Below are 17,421 nucleotides of genomic sequence, written 5' to 3' on the forward strand. Positions count from 1 at the left end.
AGCAACAAGCCATTTGAATTTTATTGCTAGTAATGAGTTACGATGGAGCTACCGAATGAAAACGACTGGGAATGGATATTATGCATTCCGGTTTTATGGCACTGGCGACATGAAGGTTATTTATTGGCTTAGTGAAATCTTCCATCATTGTACTTCTGTTAAGATATGCTTACAATGTCTAAAGTTCATCTATTGTAGGAACTCAGCTTTTGAGCATTGAAACCAAGAAACCATCTATGTCAGAGATAATCAAACCCCCCAACAATTGGTCCACTTTCAACGATAACATTAATGATTATTATAATTTCAGGAATGGCCTCGAAAAAGAAATACCTGCTACATGAGAGTTTTGATTAAAATTACGGTTAAAAGTTTTTCATGCTTAGGTGAACGCCAAGAATGCTAAAAAAAACTGCAAGTCTACTCGTGTCAGTCAGAATCAAGGTAAGAGGTTGTGTCGTAGATAATATTATACTTTGCCGTTGTATACTAGAGATAAAGGAATATGAATTACAATTATAATTGAGAAATAGCGAGATGCATACATGCAAATTTAGATTATTTTTAATTAGATTTAGGAAACCATAACTTCAAATTTGCTGGACAACATACTGGGAGGGTTAATTCTGCCTTAGCGAGTGCTCTATTATAGTATGCTCGTACTATGGCATGGAGAGGGAGGTAGGAAACCCCTAGTTACTGTTGATGTTGTCGTAATGATTATAAACGTTACGCACACTTTTCGGTCGAGCATTTTAATCTTCATAATATTGGTTTTGACTATGTACGTATAAGAATTCATATGTTACGTGAATTGTTCAGGTGAGCATTGCAATTTTTTTATCCGCCAAAAACGGACACTGGCATCTTATTAAAAAGGTATTTATTGTTTTCTCAATTAAACTCTAAACATATGTACTTTGAGTCTCAGCATGGGTTTTCTATGCTACTGAAATAGCATATTACCGACGGAACTCTCTTTATATGTACTGTCGCGTGGTAATCTGATCTATTTGTTATCAATTCATTGACTGCTCGCATCAGGGAATAATTCCCATTCTGGCACCAGTATTTTAATCCGCGACACTTATTACCCTAGGAAGGTACATACTTTGCATTTTGAGTAAATGAATTTCTCAGGCCCCTCTTGACCTGGTAATAAATCTATTCACAGTATACATATGTCGGATTTTCATGATTGAATAATTAAGGGAATTTAATAGTTATAGGAAATTTGTCATATTGTCGCTCACACGGAAGGTGGTGGTATGCAGTTGAAGCTTTTGAAGAAATTACTTGATATATGACAAATTTATATTTGAAAACAAAAAACTCTTGAAATGAATGCAAATTCAATTCAATGCAATGAAAATTTATCCGCTTAAAACCATTTTATTTTTACCTTCTTATTTTCCGCAGGAACGAGTTCACACGGGGTAGTTAAAAATAATTTTCAATCCAAAGAATCTTTCAAATGAACAGACCGTGAATCCTGTGCCTGAACTTTGGTGAATTCTGAATACTGCGTGCAGACTAATTATATTTCAGATTAATTATATTTCTCAAATTCTACGATGAAAATAAATTTAAAAAGCAACAATACCGAGGAAGAAAATACCTCCAGTGCATTGACTATAAGAATACTCCGTATTCAAGCAGTAATGGAACATATACAGGGAAGTTACCCATATCAATCCAAATGTAATGGAAGATATTTTTCCAAAATATATTTTCAAACTATGAATATAAATATGCGGATTTTCATTTAAATTGATATGAGTTTTCATCAAAAAGACCTCAAATTTCAAGAAGCTGCGGGATATTCCGCGACAGTAACTATTTATGGAGTAAACCGCTAAATGTTCAAAACAACGCAACAATTTAGCGGAGCTGGCTTCGGAGGCGGCGGGGTAACGTTCTCAGCTGCCAACTCAGAGGTCGCGGGTTCGATTCCCGCCCAGGTGGGTTTTCCTCCACCTAAGACTAAGGTGTTTGTAATTGTCTTTAATGTAATATGTAAGGGTTCGGTGGAAGAAGAGACTATAAAATTTCAATCTCGCCCCAATGAATTCATTAAATAAATAAATAAATCCCAGAGTGCAAGTGTCATTCACCTTGACCGGGATACGAACTCGGATCACTCGATGTCCGGCCGAGTGCTTTAGCAATTTTTGATATCGAGGCTCTGAACTTATTGCATTGTAAAAATACCTCAGTGAAGACCGTTAGGTTGAGGCAACCAAATAGGAAAAATCACGGAATATTGGTTTTGTAAATCAGGTTCCTGTATTATAATATTTCTTCGTCATTGTGGGGTATTTAAGTGAGAGGCGCATTATGATAAATTATGGGTACTTGACACAATTAACAAAGTAATGGTTTACATCACCGAGAAGGAAATATGGTTTATTAGATCATTATTTTTGGAAGCTTTGGTAAAAAAATTATAAAAAATATAATTGAAAGTAAGCCTAAAAAATTCCAAGAAATTATATTTGCGACCATACGAGTTCATTGTTTTTCTGTAATCCATAAGAATTAAAATTTCTCAAAATAATTAAATCCTTTCCGATCATTTTTTTTTAATTTTATGAAAAAGAAGCCTTATTTATCATTTTCAAAAAGCAAATCGAGTACTATCATTATTTTATAGTGTGTTATGGCATAGTATACTTCATTAATTGAATTTCCCAAGTCATCATGTTCTCTGCTAAACTCTTCATAGAAACACCATTCACTTCATTGTAACTGAAATAATGATACTTTTCAACATTTAACTTAGGATAGATTTCCTAACCGTTTACTTGAATCTAAAATCTCGGTTATCTAAGGACATTGAAAATTACGAATGTTCTATAACCCAGGCTATTTTCTACTCATATTTTTTCTACGTATTGTGTAGCAATGCATTTTTGACGGTTAATTTTTGAAAGATAATTTCAAAAGCGTTTCTTCTTCGTTCGTTCTCCAGATCCATATCTTTCTTTGTTTATATTACTTGGCCTTTGAAGATATTTTCATTTATCTTTTCTTCGAGATAATTAGATATTCTTTTTCTTTCATATATATTGCATTACCTTTAGGTTATCATAACACTTTGCCGGTACTTGATCGCCATCGTATCCTGCTTTACGAATATTAACTGGTTCCGCTATGGTGCCTTTCGATTTGCTCCTCCCTTCCCGTGATGATTCTTTTGAGTATCACAGAAAACTCTTCGTTTTTATTTTAGCACTCTTCCGCCTCATTATTTTCCGCTCTAGCATTTCCATTTAGAGATCCCATGTGAACTATCCTCTGGTTAACGTTCATAATTTCTCCTTTTCGATTTCATTTATTTGAGTTACAATTCGAGGAACACTCTTAACAAGTTCATTTTTTTCAAGATTTTTTCCGAAGTGACCCATGTTTCCCGTCCCAATCCTGGGTTGATGTAAGATACTTGACTTATCTAGTCTCCAGAAGTCCACACGGAAAGAAATTCAAAACAGACATGCCTTATCGAAAGGAGTCCATAAATTCTGTTGTTAAAATAATATTGTTAAAAAGTTAAGCGATAAAATGTGAATAATCCTCTGTATAATACCGTAGTGTTTTCCAGATTCCTTTCCCACTGAATGGCTATAACTGCTTTATGAAGTTCTATCATATCATTAGCAAGACCAGTAAGTTAATATTCCGAGTATTATAGTGACCACCGATATTTATTGTTATGGGGGATGTCTATCTCATTACTGGAATTGACGTATTCGTGTTGTTGGAAGCTACACACTATATATCTATAATAACATCGTAATTGAACTTTTATGTTGGCTTCAGGTACTCATACGCCCTCTGAATAGCGTTGATGTTTTTTTCGGATTCATTTTGGCAATGACACTCGGTTATTTCGCTACAAGCCTTTAAATGGGGTGAAGAGTAAGAATTTTCGCATGAATGTATACCATTTTTTGTTCGTGGACTGTATTAATTTGTGGCTTTTGCATGCGGTTTTCTTTTTCGTAATTACGGGTGGTGCCCTAACACCCCCCGCCAAAGGCCCTGCGGCGGCTTGAGGGTTATGACGTAGATGTAAATGTTTATCTAAAAGCTGACAAATCCGCAACCAGTTAACTCCATGACATTGCGATCAGCAACGAGTTTAGGGGAGATTACTATTGCCTGCTGACATTTGCCGTGCCGTGTGCCCACTAGAATATATATTTTGATTCATACTTCGTTAATTAACGCTCATACCTAATATATTGGCGTTGTACCGTTTAAGGTAGATTTTGAATAGATAGACTATACTACGGTGGAAATATACATTTCCTTGTCTCTCCTAAAAATAACAACCTGGCATCCGACATTAAAATAAAACCCCTATTCATTGGTGCATAATTCTCCCCCCCTTCAATTCTTCCGAGACGCCTATCCTATTCCAACTCCTTCTCCGTTTGCCTAACGTTGACCCCTCAATCACAGATTTCAACATTCCATCACCAATGAAAATTCCCTGCATCCATCTCTTCTACTTCCTTAGAATTTCTCCCGACAATTTCCTCTCCTTCCCCATCATCCCACTTCCTCGATTGGTGTAGTAGTAGTATTAAGTGTACGTATCACTAGCACTTCCTAGTTTGTTTTTCTATTTTTAAAAATCCTCCAATCTCTGCCTATTTACCTCCAATCTATTGATGCCTTACGTCAACGACCAGCTTTCATGAAAAATATAATTAATATAGTGTCATGGATAAAAAAATACATGTAAAACTTGTTCAATGAGACACCACTCACATATCGAAGGTGTGTTTAAGGGAAACAAGTGTTTTGGTACTTTAGTCCGTCTTCTATTTACCATTCAAATAGCAGGAGGCTAATTTCAACATTCAGTCAGGAGAACATAAAATAGATATGGCTGAATAAATTAGTGCATGGCGTAATTTCTTAGCAGAATAATCCTTAAGAGTAGGAAAATTATCAGTTTCACGACGGAAGCTTTGGAAAAGGAGGGGGATTCTATTAAAAGGGACACGAGTGAGAAACCCTGGAGTAAAACCATAATGTGAAGCGAAGTGTTAAGCGGTTTAAAAAAACTTGTTTTATATACCTAGGAAGGCCATGAGCGTGCACTAAAGATCTTTGAGACAAAACGCACTACATAGAGAAATGAAAAGCGTTTTACGAAGCAGGGCAAAGAAGGAGTGGTTGGAAAAATTTCGAAGAAGTCAGGAAAAGGGGATGGGAGAATTACAGAGAGGTGGTGGAGCAATCAAGGCTGCAGTAAGTTGGATAATTTGTGAGGAAGAAGGACTATGTTAAGAATACGCACTAATCACATGAAGGGAAAGAAAAAGAACTAAAGAAAGGACTGAATTATTGTAGAGCAAGCGGAGTTTTTATTTGGGAGGAAATGATTTTAAAGTCTACGAACCACTTATGTCTTGTTAATAACACTATTCCATTGTATAATCATAATAATAATAATTTACAAAAACCCACTGGGTTATCATAATAATAATTTATCCAGAGTAATATGCTACTATAAGTTATTCGTCATGTTCGATTTCCACCACATCACGCCTGAAACTTCTCAATTTGGACTTATGTCTTATTTTTTGTCCTTTTTGAGGAAAATCGAACTCTGCACGATACCTATACCTATGACGATGATGCGGTTTTCCCTCGAATAATTCACTGCGCATCATTCATGGCAACCCTGACAAAAAGTGAATGTCCTCACCGCACGGTCCACTGCAGATCACCGACTCCCCACACGAGTGGCCGACAGAATGAAAGTGAAGAAATCGGATTTGACGATTGAAGTCGCAGGGAAAGTTTTTTGGGGGCATTTATGTGAGGTGGGGAAGTAAAGAATCTGGGAGAAAAACACCTGCCAGGAATATCTCTTGCAACAGTACAAAGGAAAGCTATCTACAGAAAAATGCTTCGCGTTACAAAAAGCTGGTTTCTTTATAACGGAGGCGCATGGAATGTGGGGGAGTATAAAAGAATTGGCCAACCATTAAATTTAATCGCCTATACACCAAGTGGACCATTATATTTATGCCTAAAGAAACGCAATATTAAAACCTTTGCCACATTATTGTAAAGTTACCGAAAGTCAAATCGTCTTATTGGACGGAAGATTTGTATTTAAAAATATCTGAAGAGTTTCTGAAAGGTTTACAATAAGAGATAAATTTATCTATTTTGAAAAGATAAAAGAAAAAACAAAAAACCTGCACAGTTTATAAATACTTGATCAATTTTTAATGCATATAAGTCTTCGGAGGTAGAAAAAGAATTGCCATGTTGGCCGGAAAGGAGGAATGTAGGAGGTATGGGGAATTGAAGAAGACTATTGTAGTGTTGGATTGTGTTTTTTTAAGAGGGGCTGAGAAATATATCGCTGCTCAGTCAGTTTCCGTCATAACCCTTAAACGGCGAACTACCTTTTAATATTATGAATAATAATATTCTTATTTAAACTATAATAATCAGTAAAAATTACTCCACTTACCCCATACGACGCTCTGTTCCTCTCCTGAATGGCTGAAAATTAAAAAAATAACATTATTTTAAATGTATGGGTAAAATGTTTAATAGAGAGTATACGGCTAGTTCAATTTAATAATAACCAACAGGAAAAGGAATCAAGTCAAAGCAGAAGTGACCAGTGTAACAAGCAACGAAATAAATACGAGTATATTATTTTTTCCACTGTGATAATAGTAGATTCATCCAATATTTTCCTTCTATTCAAAGAAGTACAGGTACTCTTGTACCTGTACCTGTACTCTTTCTTTTTGCTATGCAAGAATATGTAAATAATAAAGCAACGCCATTGATAACTTATTTATGGTCTCAAATATTTGGCCCTATATTTGAAACTAATCTCAATGTGATTCACATGTAACCCTCAATACAATGGCAAAAACACCGATTACTTTAAATGAGTTGGACTAATATAAAGTGTGTGAAAGCCATTATTGTCCCGTGATCAAATTTTAGTTGCTATCTCTCGTTATGGCAGATGTAACAAGAATTGTTTGAGTGTTTAAATTCTATCTAAGAGCCGATAAAATTCCAATGTTTGGCGTGACAATTCTGAAACTATGCATTTTCAACCCGCGGCCGTCATTGATAACATGTATGGGTTTTGGGCAATTCAGTTCAAAACCAAATTACTTCAAACTGCAAATTAAGAGTGAAAATGAAAAGACGAAAAAATAAGTAAGAGTTGGATTAGAAACCCAAAGGCAAATGAGTAACATATTCATAAGAAAACAAAGTTTTACATTCATTCATTCGGTCCAAACAGTGATCGCGGTAAAAATATTGACGCAATAAATGGACCCTTATCACTCCCTCTTTTTTATATAAAATATTTGTATGAGAGATAAGTCGTTTAAAGCTCATGTTAAAATATGCACCATACTTCCGATACCAAAAAAATAAGAATATGCAACGGTTTCAAAAAATACTTTTTCCTTAACGACACATTATAAAGCACAAATATACTTTCTTTTTTATTAAATGATAATCTTTGTTATTTTTATCACATTCAGGTACACTAAAGTCTTAATCAAAACGGGATTATTTTAAAATAAATTTTTCAAAATCAAAGCAACCAAATGAAGATATAATGGTCCTATAAACACACACCACATTTGGGCTAAAACATTATGCGTGTATAAACCGAATGATCAGCCGGCGAGTTTATATCAAATTCTCAAATTAGTTTGTGAATATTTATAAAAAATCTCAATCAACTGTCATATTATTTACTTTGAGCCAAGTTTTCATCAATTGATAATTCCATGGTGATCATCTTAATAAATATCTATTATCGTAGGATTTAGTTTTTGGTAGCCAGCCAAGCTAACCTCCTTTCTGCCACTCTCCTCATTCATCATAGTTTGTTATGCTTCCTTCCTCAATAACTCACTTCTCCTACTCCTCCCTGGCCTTCTTATTTCCCTCTGGTATTCATTCCATGCTCTTTAAATCTTCTGCCTTCATAAAACTCCGTTTGAATTCGCTATGCTTCGAATGCTCTATACATTTTGCCCATGTGTTCAACTTCTTCTGGAGCAGCTCATCATCGGTCTGATTCCTGTCCATTTGATATTAATCATTCCTTTGCAAAATATTCCCATCAACTTCATATCAGTTCTAATTATATCAGTTTTGTATCTAAGAGTTGAAAACAAATAGGTGTACGCTTTAAGGTTTTAGCAGACCATATGCAGAAGTTCAGACTGGTATTGTTTACAGCCAGTAATTATTTCTTTCTACTTTAATCCTTCTTCACATCTACGATTCAGTCTACTTATCTCACTCCTTTCATCGCTGGTATTTCTCTATTAAAATAAAACTATCAATTTTTTCCGAATGTTTTTTCCTCAATTTTATTTAGAATACCTTCTGTTAATACATCCCAAGTTATCAACCCTAAGGTCGAATTTTGTAAGTGAGGGTGTGAGGGAGCTACTTACACCAAGGCTTCAGGTATATGCACTTCATTAATTTAAAAGTAGAGGTCAGCTGTTTTCCCTGTGTGACCAATTGGCCCTAATAATTAGAAAATATAACCCCTTGGATAATAGATGGGATTATCCGAAGGTATCTACCGGGACTTGATCTCAGGAAAATCCGTTCCCACCCCGAATGCCCACCCACAAGTGCACCACGCCTCCTAACCTTTGTTTTACGGTTGTTTGAGATACCGTTTATCCCATGAGGACTTCTTTGATGTAAATATTGTCATTAGAATTTAGTTACCTCTAAAAACACGGTGAGGTTAATTCAAAACGTACTGAACCACTCCCTATGAAATACGGACGGATTACGCGTTTGAGTAATCTATTTTCATTAGAAAAACAAAACTCAAGGGTTTGTAAATTTTTGCAGCAGCTCAGAGAAACGGGACCCAAATATTCTTTATCACCTGAGAGTTTACGTAGGCAGCAATGTCGACGGCTGCATGCCATATTTCACTTCTCTCTCTCTCTCTCTCTCTCTCTCCGAGTATACGTACATACGTATCGTTGTTTCTCGCCCATACATTAAAGTGAAAGGGAGGCAAAGGGTACCACCGCCCTATCCCTTTCTTTATTTTAACTACCATTCTCCTACCGCTCACACTTTTTACTACTATCGTGTGATCTCTACGGAGGGCGTGTATCAATCTTCTGCCATTAGAGATGGTTCAGTTGAACTTCACACCTACTAAGTATACCAAAACCCCAAAAAGGAATGGAGTATATATGCTACACCCCTCGTTGTACCGAGAATTAATGGGCTCTGTCATATTTAACAAGAGCATAAATTCTAACGTGAAAGTCACTTCGGCTCAAAAAGCACAGGAAAACTTGTTTGAACATATGAAAGCAGGTCATAGTTTAGAATGTCTCCAAATATGAGATGAATAAAATGAAATTTAATGGACATGTGCTTGAATCAAGGAATTTAAATTAGGAACAGGCACACAAGACATACTCATGTAAAGGATAGTTCAAAGGCCAATGAATTTAGGAAATATTATTTAAACCGTTTGCGACGGATGAATGCCACATTTTGAATGGTACACTTTAATTCCTTGGGTTTATATAGTCTTTTATGTATTTATTTAATTATTACAAGGCAGCTTAGCAACCAGGTTGGTGGTAAGGTACAGTCAAACTTATTAATTATTAAAAATCACAGTTAAAAATATAATTTAAATATTGCAACTAAACGAATCATTAATTTAAAGCAAGCTATGAAACACCACAGCTACGCCGGCAATAGCAAAATCAAGACATCAGAAAGAACAAGTAAATCAGAACAGGTGTTTGGCCGTTCTCTTCTTGAAGTACCTAACGGATACAGGAAAAGGTTTATAAACATCTCCAGATAATTTTTTCTTATCAATTGTGTCCTTATCAGGGTTGGAGGGCTTACTCATCTCGCCCCTTTGAGAGAGACATTTTAGTTTGAGAGCATGATCTCCCCTTCTTTTGTAGCATCCAGCTTTCATGCTTCATTCACCGCGTGCGATTCCAACATTTCCCCCAGCATTCAAACTGTCCGTCTCTTCTTTAATCTATCACATCGCCATTGCCTAATCATGTCACTTTTGCTACGTTCCCTTTTGAATTTACCTCGTAAAACGAAGACAGCGACTCGCGTTTATACCCTGTTAATTGTGTTCTCTAATTGAGCATGATTCGAATCCCATAAAATTACTCTACTACTCTAACACTCTTAGCATAGAGCTTACTAAGTTAAACTACCCTTTTCTTTGGTATTTGTACTGCACTTCCTTAGAATGCGCATAATGACATTTAGCATTTTGAGTGCCTTATTTCCCATTCTCTCCAAAACATTTAAGTTCATTTGAAAATGTTACTCCTATAGATTTAGTACGTTCTTACAAATTTTATATTCAAGGGAACCGAGGATGGTACAGTAGCTAACGTTCTGGGTTCCCACCCAGAGGGTCCGGGTTTGAATCCCGGAGAGGGCAGATATTTTTCAGTGGGATCCCGATCCCTACTTGAGGTGCTTTGTGGAGGGAACGTTGAGTGAGTGCGACGTCCGTCGGATGGGACGTTAATCTGTGGATCCCTTGGCGCCTTTCGACAAGAGTAGGTTAATGCAGACGCCGGGTTTCTCTCTACCCTTCGTCCTTTCCTGTCCATCCCTAATGGCGCAAATGACCTCAGCTGTCGGTCACCTCTCATAAAAACTACTGCTATTCCAAAGGAACCATGGCACGTTCCGAAAGTTGCCCATTTAGACTGAGCCAATCTAAAATGGCCCGAGGATTTAAAAGAACAAACGAGTGGGTTTCATCCATATAATAGAGATAATTAACAAATTGGGAAGATAGAGAGAAGGTAAGAGAGATTAGAAAAAAATAAAATACCCCAAAATGGAAATGTGTTCTCTAAGGAGATTATTTCCCCTTAATTGGTATAAAATACTGAGGAAGTCACACCACCTTTTTTTTCTTTCATTCCGAAATCAGTTTACGCGCAATTCACCGGCGGAGAAAAAAAATCGCACCCTCAATGGAGAAGTGTAAAAAGAAAAATCCCGCGATTGTGTTTTTATGGAACCAACTTGAGCTCCTGAAGTGAAAGGATCCGGGGCAAGGAGGGGAGCGAAAAAGAGAGAGAGAGAGATAGAGAGACAATGTGACCGCAGGCGAAGAAAAGACGCATGTTATAAACGGCCTTGATTTTTAGACGGAGAAAGCACGGAGAACTTGCGCTGTAAACAAACCGTCTTCAAAGGGTGTTAACCGAAAGCGCCGCTCGACTCCCCCATCCCTCCTTTCCTCTCTCTCTCTCCCTTCTCTCACCCTTTTTCTCAGGCCCTTAGTCGCTCCCCTTTCCCATACTATGCCATTGCCACGGATGCAATTAAGTTTCCAACGGGAAAGTCGAGCCCTTTGCGCGTCCGTGCGCTCGGTGATGCTGCAAGCCCAAGGCATTCGAGCCGTAGGGTTCCCGTTGATGGTGAGACACACCGGTCAGCATCCTCGCGTCTCGAGGGTGAAGGAACTGACCCTCGGCATATGCATAATAACGCGTTGACCCTGAGGGAAGAACAGGCTCGACCACTCCCGCGCGGCCCGCTTCTCACAAGTGCGATGCAGAGTCACGTAAAGTACTAGTGGTTTCCTCGGTCATTCTTAATGGCAACAGAACTGTTTAAACACTCTTCGCGTGCACATTCCACGAGTTATGGCGTGGAAACTTTTATATTCGATACATTTACGGTAGCCTTCGTAGAGCTCGCATCTGCGCTGTACATCTCAGTCTAAGAAGACTATTTAAATGAAAGTAACAGATTACCAACACTGGGTGGGATATCTTTTCCTTTTCGCTGTGCGGAAACTACACTGTGCTTTGACCAGTAACCACATCATTATGAATGGAGGGGGATGTAGCATAATTCTCGGAACTTCAGAACGCCGTGCAATGTTTTAAAACTTTTAAATAGCTTCATTTAGCCTTAAAAATTTATATTTGGGTTATTACTCAAGGTTGATTACCTCTCCGGACACTCTTTACAAACAGAACCATCCATCCGGCTTTTAAAGAGCTAAGAGCAGAAAAATAATGAAACTCAAAACGCAGGAAGGCCCCAACGGACGACAAAGTAAAATAAAATGGCTGTGCGTGTAAATACAGCACAGGACATGAAGACAGAGAGACAGATTGAATGCACCATAGTCCATCACGCAACGATGGTCCATACTATGGCAGCTTAATTGGTGATACGATCACGCATTGTGTGACGTAATAATTAGAAAATATATGGAAGTCTGTTTTAATTATTTTATTCAGTGAACTATGTATTAATTGCATAGGACTAATCCCTACTAAACTCTTAAAGCATCACCTAACACGACAATGAAAACCGTAAACCCCTACAGTATAATAAACTATGATTCGCATGTTCGTTGAGTACTAGGACTAATATATAGATTTTTTATTCAACAATTCTCATAATTTCGGATATAAACTTGAGTATTTGGTAGTTTTTGAAAGTTTTATTCTAAGCCTCTCCTCTATTAGAGTGAAATACGGATAAGAGCACGGCTCTACCAAACAAACATATGTTTCTATGAAACAATATTCAAAAAATCTAGTTTAAGTTATCTTTTACAAGCTAATATTGCCTCTGAAAACCTATCAGATGAAATAAAAAATATCAGCCTTACTCTATTGTGGCCTTTTAAATTAAATTGGAGTACGATCTTCCAAAGGCGTTTTCTAATTCACCCATCTATTGCTTAATAAGAAAGACTTAGAATTCAGCGTCCCGTCTTACTCCACCAACAGGTTTTCCTCATGAAAGGTAATTCATTCGGAACAAAGAAGGTAGATTTTTATGGTAATGAAAGTCAACTTATTTATCACTCACGTCCACTTACGAATATTTGATTAACCAGGAGGGCCTTTGTTTGATAATGCTGGGAAACAAACTTAGTTTCACTTTCATTTTTTTTTTAAAGCCTCTTCTTAGGTTTCTAAAAAGTTCGCCTAAGGTTTCTCTACTTCCAGACTAACGGTGATTTGAAAACGGGTTAGGTTTTTTTAGCAGTTTCGTTAAGTTCGTCACAAATGCGGAAATAGTCGTAAATAATTCAGATTTGACTATTGCATGCATGCTATTAGGAACAACTTGATATTAGGCCAATTTGTATAGAAAAATAGTGGTTAAATTTAGAGAATTAAACATTTGTTTACAGAGAATACTTCAAGAGAATGAACAATTGATGAGAACATAAACATTCTTTTATGCTTATGGTTAACCTATATACCTTAATTTGCTTTGGTTTAAAAGAAATTAATTTGAAGAAAGTAAAAACATAAGTTGGAATCAGCAACGATAGATATTCAAACAATCCCGTTTCATTCTAATGAGACATTTTACCTAATACTTAAATTAACGTAAATAAAATTTAAACCTAAAATAACATAAAAAAATATTAATGACCTTTTCAGATTAAACAATGGCTTTCACTAATCCTATACCATGAAGCGATGCAATTTAATAATAATACACGCAAAATTATATTTACATATTTTTGACAGAATATTTATCCAATTTTTTGTCAGGCTGATTGGTGAGCCTTATAACATTCGAAGATTGAAGCGTCATCATTATATATGACTAATTAGGAATCTAAGTCGCATTTTCTCCACAGAAGCGCCTGACTCAAGAAATTAGAAGAAGTAAATGTGATTTTGAACGTTTCCGCGTGAAGTTTTTAACTTACTGTGGACTAATTTATGACTATCACATAAAAGCCATATCGTTTGTTAGCGCTGTTAACGCTGTAAAAAAATGAAGTCAGGCACAATTTTCAACGCTTGCTTGGCGTTAAAACTAATAACGAACGGAGATAGAAACAATTAAAGTTGAAGTGGCCCTTGGAATTTTATCTTCAAAAACTGTTACATTAAAAGTCTCCTGACGTTCATACAGTTTAGCCACCAATTCACATTTAATTTACATTTACACAATCTTAATTTCTTTAGCAGAAAATCAATAATCTTTATAGCTGACAGAAAACGCGATTAAATTTGAGTGATAACCGTTTTGAAATTAAAACATTATCTTTTCAAAATGAGAAACATCTCGCCTGGTTCTGTTGAATATTTTTTCTTTTCAGCATGAATTAGGCAAAAACGAAAATTGTGTATCATATTCCCGCTCTGAAGCTTTAAATTTGTACCGGAGTCTTCATAAGTCATTCCACTAATAGAGAATTTCTTCATTTCTGTCATAAAGCATGTTCGATACCATTTCATATTTGCTTTTCTCGGGGAGTTATTGCTCATGGAAGTTTTGAGACCATATAGTAAGCTTAAAGTCTACTTAAGAGGTGTGACCTTATGATGATGGTGATTAAAGTTCACTCATTTATGAATATATGTACTTAATGTGAATTCTTCGTTTTCGAAGAGAACTTTGTCACTATTCGACAGGGCTGAAATAGACGCAAAGGCCTATAACATCGGTATGTTATCCTCCAAACCAATATTTTATGACTGTTACCACATTAGACCTGATTTTGTCTAATAGTACCTCAAAATTGGCGTTATGAAATTTCCCGAAGTGAGAAAACTAGACATCATGGAGCAAAATATATTTAATATATTACTACCTTCATAGGTATCTGAGCGGTTTAAAATCAGGAACAAAATTCACTTGTACAATTCATTCCTTGAAATTAAACCCCTTTACATAGATATAACGAACCACTCCTGAACACTTTGGAATACGTTTCTTGGCATGCACGTGAATTATGGGTATTACAATTGTTCCCCGTGTCATCTTATTTGCCCATTCATTCTCGAAACCAGACGTTTAAAGCATTACATCGTCTAATTTTCGCCCATTGAAATTGGCAATCCGTGCCCTTGATTGACAGAGTTCATAAAGAGTCAACCTAACCTGTGTTTCAACAAACCAACAAGCAAGGGCGAATCGATTCCAACTGAAGGTGGAGACCGCAGAGCACGTGGCAGAGAAAGCTACCAATAAATCATTCTCTTTGCTTGGCCACTAAGTATTACTTGCGAATGAGGCGGGAATATCCACAAATTCAATTCGCAAGTCGAAAAAATCGCTCGAAGGCCGAGCGAAAACACACATGGATAGGTACGGAAATAAATTCTAACCCGGCGGACTCTTTGACCTTCTCCAAATAGATCGCCTTCCATGCTCTCCCATGAGAATATGATGGATGCCATTGTCTCATACCATTCGTTTTCCAGAGATCGATTCGTTGCAAGGCCGTCGGAGTGAATGCGGACACAACCGTACTGCCGAGGGGGGTCTTATATCTTCTTCGCATCGATATTATGGTGTTCGCTGGTGAATTCAGTTCGAAGGTTGTTGGTATTGTGAAATTTTCTTATTGCAAAAGATCGGTTATAAGATGAGGTTTGTAGAAATAGCGTAGAATGAACACTTTTCTCATCGTTAGCAATGTGCATTTCAGAGCTTAGTCATCATTTCTAACTACCTATATTTCCTTGTGTCCTGAATTCGTAATTGATCCATGGTGAAACAGCTCTGGTGAGCCATGCGATTTATGGTCCATCAAGCCGAAGAATTGAATTGATATGTTCCCTACCAAAGCCTTAATAAAGAGAGCGATTTCCATTCAATAACGACAACTAAATAACATTTAATAATAAGTAATAAATAACTCTATGGGTAAAAAAATTCGGGCTTACGAAAAATATAATTCCCAATGGTAATGATCAATAATTAATCAATGGCTGGTGACCTATAACACCATCCTCCGTGGTTCATAGCCAATTACATGTGGATATGAACCAAGTGTATAAAGGTTTCCGAATTTATTAGATATAAAGGATTACGATGGAAAATTTTACCAAAATTTCGTCGAAAAAAGGTTACTTTTAAATTTTATTTGATAACTTTAGAATTTTAGTATAAAATAGATAAATTTCTATTCATGTTCCTGCTTAAAATACTTTATCGAATGAAAAATTTCTTTATGGAATGAGGCGCGGAGGTTTTTAAATTATTAGTATTCCACCACCGTAGTTAGTATTTGCACGACCCTTAAAAACTGTTACACATTCCCGCAGAGTAATTAAGTTTCTCATATCACAGATTTTAATTTACGAATTTAAAAACGGAGACCAAAACAAAAGGCCTATAAAAGAAGAACGAGAATTCAGTATATATTTTAATGGAAGACTCAAATGAGAGAAAATGCAAAACAAATACTGGACACTAGAAAAAGTTATATTAGGCATAATTCTATGAGTCTTAGGATAAGATAAATAACAGCGAATTAAAATAATTTAATAAAGTTTCGGACCCTAGAGATAAGATTTGCAATGTTAGCAGTGACGGATATTAAAAATTCCAATAGAAGTTTCAAATGTTTCGGAGTGAAGTGAATTATTCATTACCTACTGCCCCAAATGCAGTCCTCTATGTTTATTGGTCATTAATCTATCATAAAGTCTTAGTAAAATGGCATATCCTCATACTGTGCATATTAAAAGATAATAGATAACAAAAACCTGATAGAAAACCATGTTGGACTAAAGTATAGACCGGAATTTAATAGCGGCCAAGATTCTGCTGATTTTCATGCTGAATTTCCGGTCATAAGGATCCCATTCCTGCGTGCATATAGGGATATAATTTAGATAACAGCTAATTTGACAAACAATTTGCACATATGATACATAATTTGCGGAAGAAAACGATATTTGGATCGAAAAAAAACAGGCTGATAGGTGCTACGGTAGGATACTTATTTAACTTTGGTTAAATTTTAACTCTGCCCTTTTTTTTAGTCGTTCTCATTTTTTACCCTCCCCAGAATCTTTCTCCTCTTCTGGTTAGCACGATGACCTCTCGAGGTCACAAACCATATTTTTCAAATACGTGAATATATTTTCACCGATCACTTTCTATTCCTTGAAGCGCGTTGGGAAAAAAACTAGATTCCCTAATCGTACGAAGGTTAGCAGTATTGAGGGCTCCTGACGGAGAGGCAGAGAGAGAAAGAGCAATCGGTAGGTAAGTATGACCAACGACCACTCGTAAGGAGCCGTCGTGCCGGCGAGGAGGCTGTTGTTTACGTAGATGCAGCCTTAAAGTGAAAATTCCGACCCGAGCGCCCCAGTCGTTACCCACTGACCAATAACCATCACGAGGTTATAAAAGCGTTGTTATGGCATTGGCCCGCGCTTTTGAATTCCTTGCCGAATGATTCGCGGCCCGAAATAGAACCGACGATCATCGACAGGCATAAATATTCGCGGATTCCACGGCGGCTCATTGCTCCGCGATGACCGAGCCTTTTCCCACGGGTCGCCTCGAGGCGATCTCTCCACCCACTTTCCTGGATCAACTTTCTACGGCGCCGCGAGCGCGTTA

Source organism: Hetaerina americana, unplaced genomic scaffold, assembly GCF_022747635.1.
Source record: "Hetaerina americana unplaced genomic scaffold, ioHetAmer1.1.p SCAF_4, whole genome shotgun sequence".
Taxonomy (NCBI): Eukaryota; Metazoa; Arthropoda; class Insecta; order Odonata; family Calopterygidae; genus Hetaerina; species Hetaerina americana.